This window comes from Salvelinus fontinalis, chromosome 3 (assembly GCF_029448725.1).
Source record: "Salvelinus fontinalis isolate EN_2023a chromosome 3, ASM2944872v1, whole genome shotgun sequence".
Taxonomy (NCBI): Eukaryota; Metazoa; Chordata; class Actinopteri; order Salmoniformes; family Salmonidae; genus Salvelinus; species Salvelinus fontinalis.
Genome location: NC_074667.1, coordinates 11,464,839 through 11,473,061, shown reverse-complemented (window position 1 = coordinate 11,473,061; position 8,223 = coordinate 11,464,839). Strand labels below are relative to the sequence as shown.

At 43.0% G+C, this 8,223-nt stretch overlaps 1 pseudogene; it reads left to right on the top strand.

The window, feature by feature from the left end:
• Positions 1-5,959: 5,959 nt before the first annotated feature.
• LOC129835176 (putative inactive cytochrome P450 2G1) lies at positions 5,960-7,128 on the top strand (annotated as a pseudogene).
• Positions 7,129-8,223: the final 1,095 nt, after the last annotated feature.

Here is an 8,223-nt window from a genome sequence, read left to right as displayed (position 1 = left end):
AGTGTCCTATGTTTTCATAACTGTGACCTTAATTGCCTACTGTCAGTAAGTTGTTAGTGTCTTAACGAACGTTCAACAGGTGATTGTTTATTAAATGTTTATGGTTCATTGAACAAGCATGGGAAACATTGTTTAAACCCTTTACAAATGAAGATCTGTGAAGTTATTTGGATTTTTACGAATTGTCTTTGAAAGACAGGGTCCTGAAAAAGGGACATTTCTTTTTTTGCTGAGTTTATCATTTTAAAAGTGAAAACACTGTGTGCAGCATGGATCATGATACATACCTCCATCAAAGTTGAACAACTCTTTGGCTGGATGCTGCGTGATTATGCGCACAGATACACACGGGGATGCAGTTACTCGAACAATACAGCAGCTGGCTTCATAACTATACATACAAAAACTGGCTGCTTAATTTTGACAAAACTCATACAACTAACCCATGCCCAAACCGGACACCCGTGTGCGTCCGAGTGCGCAAATTGATTTTGTCCCCCCCACACCAAACACGATCACGACACGTAGATTGATCTATCAAAACAAACTCTGAACCAATTATATTAATTTGGGGACAGGTCAAAAAGCATTTAACATTTATGGCAATTTAGCTAGCTAGCTTGCAGTTGCTAGCTATTTTGTCCTATTTAGTTAGCTAGCTTGCTGTTGCTAGCTAATTTGTCCTGGGATATAAACATTGATTTGTTATTTTACCTGAAATGCACAAGGTCCTCTACAACGACAATTAATCCACACATAAAACGGTCAACCGAATCGTTTCTAGTCATCTCTCCTCATTCCAGGCTTTTTCTTCTTTGGACTTTATATGGCGATTGGCAAACTAACTTTCATATTAAGGTGTATTACCACAACCGACCTCAGTTCATCTTTCAGTCACCCACGTGGGTATAACCAATGAGGAGATGGCACGTGGGTATACGCTTCTAAAAGCCAATGAGGAGATGGGAGAGGCAGGACTTGCATCACGTTCTGCGTCACAAATAGAAGCAACTTCAATTTTAGTGCTTGGCAACACAGACGCTCGTTGGCGAAGCGCAAGCTGTGTGAGTGCAATGATTGAATAACATGTATGTGTACATTTATTTTGCAATTCTCGCGCCCGCGACGCGAGCGGTGTGGTCAGCATGAGGATGTCTATTTCAACCCTGTTACACAAGGCCTGCTGGGTCTGCTTGGGACCTGACACAACCTTCTGAGATGAGCCTGGACAACCAACTTTCTTCAGGATCCTCCCGATTGCAGAGGGGTTTCTGGGGTTAGCACACAGGATGCACTCCCAGAGGACTTTGGCCTTGCACCGGTCAGCAGCTCTGACTGGCGCCAAGAGATTGGGTCTGTAGTCGGGCTGTTAGAGACCGAAATCTTGACCTGTAGGCCACTGTCACTATGAAAACTGGGGTTCTCTTCAGAGTTGAATCCTATGTACCGCAGTGCAGTTCTCTAGGCCCTCTATTTTATTAATGACTTGCCACCGGCATTAAAACAGCCCACTTTTTTTACTAACATTTTAAGTCACTGCACAACAGTAAATTAACAACAACAAAAAAAAACTATTCATGTTGTCCATTTTAAGTGTTCCTTTGTTGAATGGTTTGGATAAATCTTCTATTTGTGTTCGAATGTTCGCAACAAAAAAAGCTCATGTTTCGTGTCATCCGTGGTATAAATGGTAATTTTGGCAATGAGACCCCCCCCAGTTCCAATATCAAATCAAACAAGAAATTGTCAAAAAAATTGTATCAAGTCCTGAATCATGGCTGTAAACCTACTGTCTCCCATGGGCAGACAGGTTACCTCCCACATTAACTGTTGCCCTAGATCTGGTATTTACGAAACTAGGCTTACTGTACATTTACGAGTCAGCAAATATCCCTCTCATAAACCTCCTCTGACTAGTGTTCAAAACAAAGTCTGCAATTTGTGTGGGTGGCAACCGGCATCTTTAAATCAACCAGCTTTAAATCGTTAAATAGCCTACACATTTCCCTAAGCCCAGTTGCGATGCTAAGGTCGGTCGTGTTGTTGTGTTTCTTTTCCCTTCTCCTATTCTTTTTTATCAGGGTCCGCCGACCTAAAGACTTCCCACCAGGACCCCGTCCCCTGCCCATCCTCGGCAATCTGCTACAGCTGGATCCTGTCAACCCTCTCAAAGACCTGGAAAGGGTAAAGTGGGCTATATGTTGTAGGCCAGGGTTAGACCTACTCTCGATACCTGTTACGATAACCCTGCTGGAAATTTAAAAAAAATGTTACGCTAATATTTTGGATAAAGCTTTCTACAAGCAACCCGTAATATACGTTAGGTAAACGGATTCCTATTATTCTGTATAGTAAATCCGAGACACTCCATTTAGTATGTATGATGTTACGTTTCGTATGGTATGTATTATGGATGTCAATCACCCATTTCGTATGATATGTTACGAATTACAATTTAATATATGTTACGAATTTGCAAAATGTACAATATGTTATGAATTTGCCGCTCCCTCCCTGCGCGCGCGCACCACGTCTATTTCTATGGGCACAAGCACTGTTTATGACACAATCTGTTCACACCCTTCTTGTTGGTGGACAGAATTTTGCAGGTTTAAAGCATATTTCCTGCAATTCTACACATTTTGTCATGGGGTGCAAAGAAAATGTTGCCGTTTTAAAGCTACATTTCTTATAATTCTATAAATTTTGCCATGTCTAATGTGTATTCATGTGATATCTGAGTGACATCTGCGTGACAAAAAAATTACAACAAAATCTATGGGACTATAACAACCTTCAAGAGTAAGTTTAAAGCCGGGCAGAGTTCTTAAAAAGAGCAAAAACGTTTGGGAATCACTGCCTTAAGTATCTGTCTTATGTAACCATACCAGAGGTAACATATCATACTAATTTGAGAGTCCCGGATCTACATTTACTATGTTAGATCTGATCTATGAGACCAGTCTGACTGAATGGGTATTAAGTGTGATGTAGGCTAAAGTTTTAGGACAATGAGCAGCAATAGTGGAATCGGTGGTTCGCCTTCAAAATAAAGGTCTTGCATTGAAACTGATGCAAACGGATACAAACAGCGGAATCATGCCAGAATTGGACTAGAAAATAAACATTTCAACAAAAGACAAGGATTCATTAATTTGACAATAAACAGAAATACTTATGTAATTTAGTGTAATGTTTTAAAATAATTTGTGGAAATTGTGGATAAAAACCACGCTTTCCGTTATTTCTAAACCGTAAAATTCTAGGGAAAGGGAAACACTTTATTATCCTGGAAATAAATGGTGTTATTACACGCTAATATGTTGTGAATAAGGTTGAGCTTTTTTTGGTTATTTCACATAATGATGGAAACCAGGGACACTGCGACTCAATGTTTAATATCAGAGTGGTACGCAACTTGTAAAGGGACAAAATAATAGTAGTCAGCCAAGAGTTACTCCTGGAACCACTAAAACGCAAGACTGTGTGTGTGTGTGTGTGTGTGTGTGTGTGTGTGTGTGTGCGTGCGTGCGTGCGTGCGTGTGTGTACCATCAGCGGTATCTGAGCCCTGGTCTCCCATGGGAGTTAGCCCAATAGGAAACAGGAAATAGCCCAATAGGAAATCCCCCTTGGGCTGAGGGTGGCACTGATTTTAAAGTAGCAGGCATGAGACCGTGAGCCCGACCCACGTATGCTCTGTGTGTGTTTGTATGTGTGTGTGCCGATCAGGGATCATCCTGGCCAATTATGGCTCCAGCCGGCGGGACCACCGGCGCTTTGCTCTGACCACGCTGAGAAAATTTGGTCTGGGCAAACGCTCCATGGAAGAGCGCATCCTAGAGGAGGTGTCCCACATCTGCACTGAGCTGGAGAGCAGTGCTGGTAGTCCCACACACACAACGTCCTAGTAATCACAATCATCACCATACATATTCATGTCATTATCAGCGCTTAGTATCTACCCCAAAGGTCCTCCAAATACTGTATCAAACAATTACACTATTAACCCCTTGTAGTTGTAACAAGCTTCCATAAACCACACAAACTTCACAGAAATAAGATACTCTCAGTAATACTCCCAGTACGACGATATTTACTATGCTTGTTTTAACATTAGGTATAAAGACTGTGGGGATTGTTACTTTATCTATCCTGTCAGTGTGTTCAATTCAGTAGCTCTGTGATCGTTGTTCTTACCTTGTCCGTGTGTATTGCCTCGTGTGGTGACCGTTGCTGTGTCCTGTTAGGCGGTTCGATGGACCCTCAGCACCTGTTCCATCTGACTGCGTCGAACATCATCTGCTCACTGATTTCCGGAGAGAGGTTCGAATATGACGACCCGGTCATCCTCACCCTCATCCAGAGCTTAGAGGAGTTGACCAAGGAAGCTTTCGGACCTTGGGCCATGGTACAGTCTAAGCCCTGTGCCACTCCATGCTTACTAAAAAAAAAAAGGATTCCAAAATGGTTATTTTGGCTGTTCCCAGGTAGAACCCTTTTGGGTTACAGGTAGAACTCTCTGTGGAAAGGGTTCTACGCTGATCCCAAAAGTGTTCTTCAAAGGTTTTCTTCAAAGTGTTCTCCCATGGGTACAGCCAAAGAATCATTTTAGGTTCTAGATGGAACCTTTTTTGTAGAGTGTACATGATCCTCACTGAACTCTCTGTGCTAGACATGACACATTGATCCACATTCCCCTCTGTTTTACATCCATTTCCTCCAATCTATCTTTTGTAGCTCTATGAAATCATACCGGTCTTGAGGCCCCTCCCTTTGCCCTTCAGGAACGTTTCACACAAATTTAATCAAATGAATGTCACGTTCTGACCTTAGTTCCTTTGTTTTGTCTTTTGTTTTGTATGGTCAGGGCGTGAGTTGGGGTGGGCAGTCTATGTTTTCTGTTTCTATGTGGGGTTTCTTGTTTGGCCTGATATGGTTCTCAATCAGAGGCAGGTGTTAGTCATTGTCTCTGATTGGGAACCATATTTAGGTAGCCTGTTTTGTAGTGTGTTTTGTGGGTGATTGTTCCTGTTTGTGTGCTCCTGGTTTGTCTGTGTTCGGGACTGTAGCTACGTTGGTTTTCGTCTGTTTATTGTTTTGTTCATAATTTAAAAGTATTCAAATAAATATGGATATGTACCACGCTGCGCATTGGTCCTCCTCTCCTTCCACCGACGAAAGCCGTGACAATGAAGGAACATATCAAGAAGATTGTGACCAAGCACAAAAGTTCAAGGGTCGTGGGAGAGCCCAGAGACCTCCTTGACTGCTACCTGGACCAGATTGACAAGGTAGGAGACCAATAGAACTAGTGTTCTAGAAGTAAAATAAATAGGATAAGATATTAGGTAAGTAGCCTTGTACAAGTAAGCCTAAACGGTCCATGGGACAGGAGCCTCTCCTGTTTCTGTAGCATTAAGCAGCTTCATTTAGAAGTACACCCCTGGATAGAACACTAGTCTGTCGCAGGACTTTACCCTGAGTCCATCAGCCAATCAGAGAGGCATCGGGTCCCATTTTTAGAGTCTTTGGTATGACTTCCGTGAGAAGGGAAAACATTTTTATTAGGCTGGTGGAAGAAGAGGAAGTACTTTACAGGGTGGAGCAGAATTGAATGTAGAGGCCTTTGGTGTCTGTGTGCGTGTATGAGTGTGCGTGTATCTGTGTGCGTCCATTCAGACAGCTGATGGAGGCTCCACATTTAATGACACTCAGATGGTGTTTCTACTACTTGATCTGTTCATGGCTGGGACAGACACCACTTACAACAACCTCCGCTCTACCGTGCTACACCTGATGACCAACCAGCATGTACAGGGTGAGGAAATACACACACGACACACACACTGGCATACATTTCATTCAATCCGATGGCGCTTGTAGACAATGTGTCCGGCATTCACGGTAAACACTGCATATGTCGGCTAAATAGGAAATTGTTCTACAAAACTTGATCGGATTGAATCCCGGCCAAAGAATGAGTGTTTGTCCCAGATCGCTGTTACCGAGAGATCGCCGACGTTCTTGAGGGACGCTTCGTTTGAGGAGAGACATGCAATGCCGTATGTTCAAGCCATGATCCATGAGGTACAGCGCATGAGTGACACTGTTCCTCTTGGCGTGTTCCGTACTACCTGCAGCGACACGCAACTACACAGCTACCAGCTGCCCCAGGTGAGCATTACCATGACGACTGATATGCTGCCTGTTGTTGACCTTAGAACTATAAAGGTCGCCTGGGCTAGAGGGAGTGATGTCATGACGGGTGCTGTCTCAGTCTTTAGTGTACCTCTCCACCTCTCCTTCGCACCCTTAATCCCTCTCTCCCTCATCTGTTCCAGGGCACTATGGTAATTCCTAACCTGTCTTCGGTGCTGCATGAAGAAGGGCCAGTGGAAATTCCCTCACGAGTTCAACCCTGAAAACTTCCTCAACGAGGTTGGAGAGTTTGTGAAACCAGAAGCCTTTCTGCCATTCTCAGCAGGTGCCTTTTTGCAAAAGCGTCAATATCTATGGCTTATAAATGATAGTATGTTGTACAGAGACAGGAGAATATGTTGACATAAAATGCCAGGCTGCATGCATATGAAGGTATGAGTGAAATGTTGTTCTCATTGATAGCCGTGTGTGTGTTCCCCAGGATCTCGTGTGTGTCTGGGGGAGGGGTTAGCACGTATGGAGCTCTTCCTGGTTCTAGTGACACTGCTTCGGCGTTTCCGATTCGTCTGGCCTGAGGATGGAGGTGTCCCAGATTTCAGCCTCATCTTTGGTGGGACACAGTCTAAAAAGCCCTTCTGCCTGGGAGTGCGCCTGAGGAGCAGCGAGAGAGGGTGAACTACCCACAGTCTCCACAAGAGAGCACTAGTTCTGCCAGACAGCTACAGATCTTATTCTGTAATAATTCACCTTAATTTTAGTAACTCATCAAATAAGTCGTTTTCAATCATGTGTAACCCACCATTGAATGCCTTACAATCTGTCAGCTTCTGTAAGGATCAGATATAGGAATGATCATTCACAAACTAGATATTTCAGTATGCTTGCATGGATTTTGTAATACATACCTTGTTAAAAACCATTGGTTTTGTGTTTCTGTTACTGACAACTATTTGTATTTTCTTATCAAGTAAAATAACAATTGCTAAAAACATGTGATTTGGATTTTTTTTAAAGTGAACTTCTGATTTTATGTTCTCCTACCCCCTTAACTGCATCTATAACTGCTATGTTTGAGGTTGATAGCTAGCTAGCTAACATTATTTGCATTTTTAGGGCGTTCACACACTGCTGTACAACAATGTAGAAGAAAAACGGGTCAATTCAAGACGGTGCTATGAAATTAATGTCAAAAAGTAGTTATTTTCCCTTTGTCATTATAAATGACATATGTTATGTACGCCTCTTGGTGGGAACGCAACACCCTGCTATATCTCAACTCCCCGTGGAGTGAATAAGTATGTGATTGTAGGTGCGGGACGACAGAGGAAGATAAAAATACCGTTTACCTGGAATATGTTATTCCTTAACACGGTAAGGTAGGGAAAAGGGGCTGGACGGAACCAAAGTTAAAATTAAAAAGAGTCCCCGCTCCTACCTTACCTGCCTTCCCACTACTTACCTAACCTTTAGCACCACCTGGCGCGCTAAACAAAATACAAGGGGGTGGGATGCTCAGGTGTTACCTAGTGTGCATACACAGATGAAATACTACGGGTTATGTATGCCCGCAGGCCTCTTGCCTAAACACTCCCAAGGTGCGTTCCCCTTCCCCCCCTGGGAACAAATGAAACAGAATCATTACTAATAATTAGTGTTTTTGGTTATTGAAATTGTTCACTAAGTCCTATTTGCATACACATACCTCGGAAAGGAGCGGCTACAACAATCAACACAGGACATAAAAATATGCTCTCCTCCCTGACGCAGGAACTCTGGTTTTTATCAGGCTGGAGAAGGAGTTTGCAATAGCAGAGACAGTTGTATCCCCTGACGAGAGGGAGGGGTCAAAACTCCAATCTGCGATGGGGCCGACCAATCAGCTGAATTAATCTTTAGCTAGATTGTTCTCTCCAATATTATAGCTTGATATACTTGCCTAACACTGTAAGGTCATATTTTATAACTTAGCTAGTCATGTTGGCAATAGAATAAGCTTTCAAATGATGCCCAACTGACCCAGATTGCGGGTCAATTTATATTGGGCCGTGTTTGGATTCCGTAAA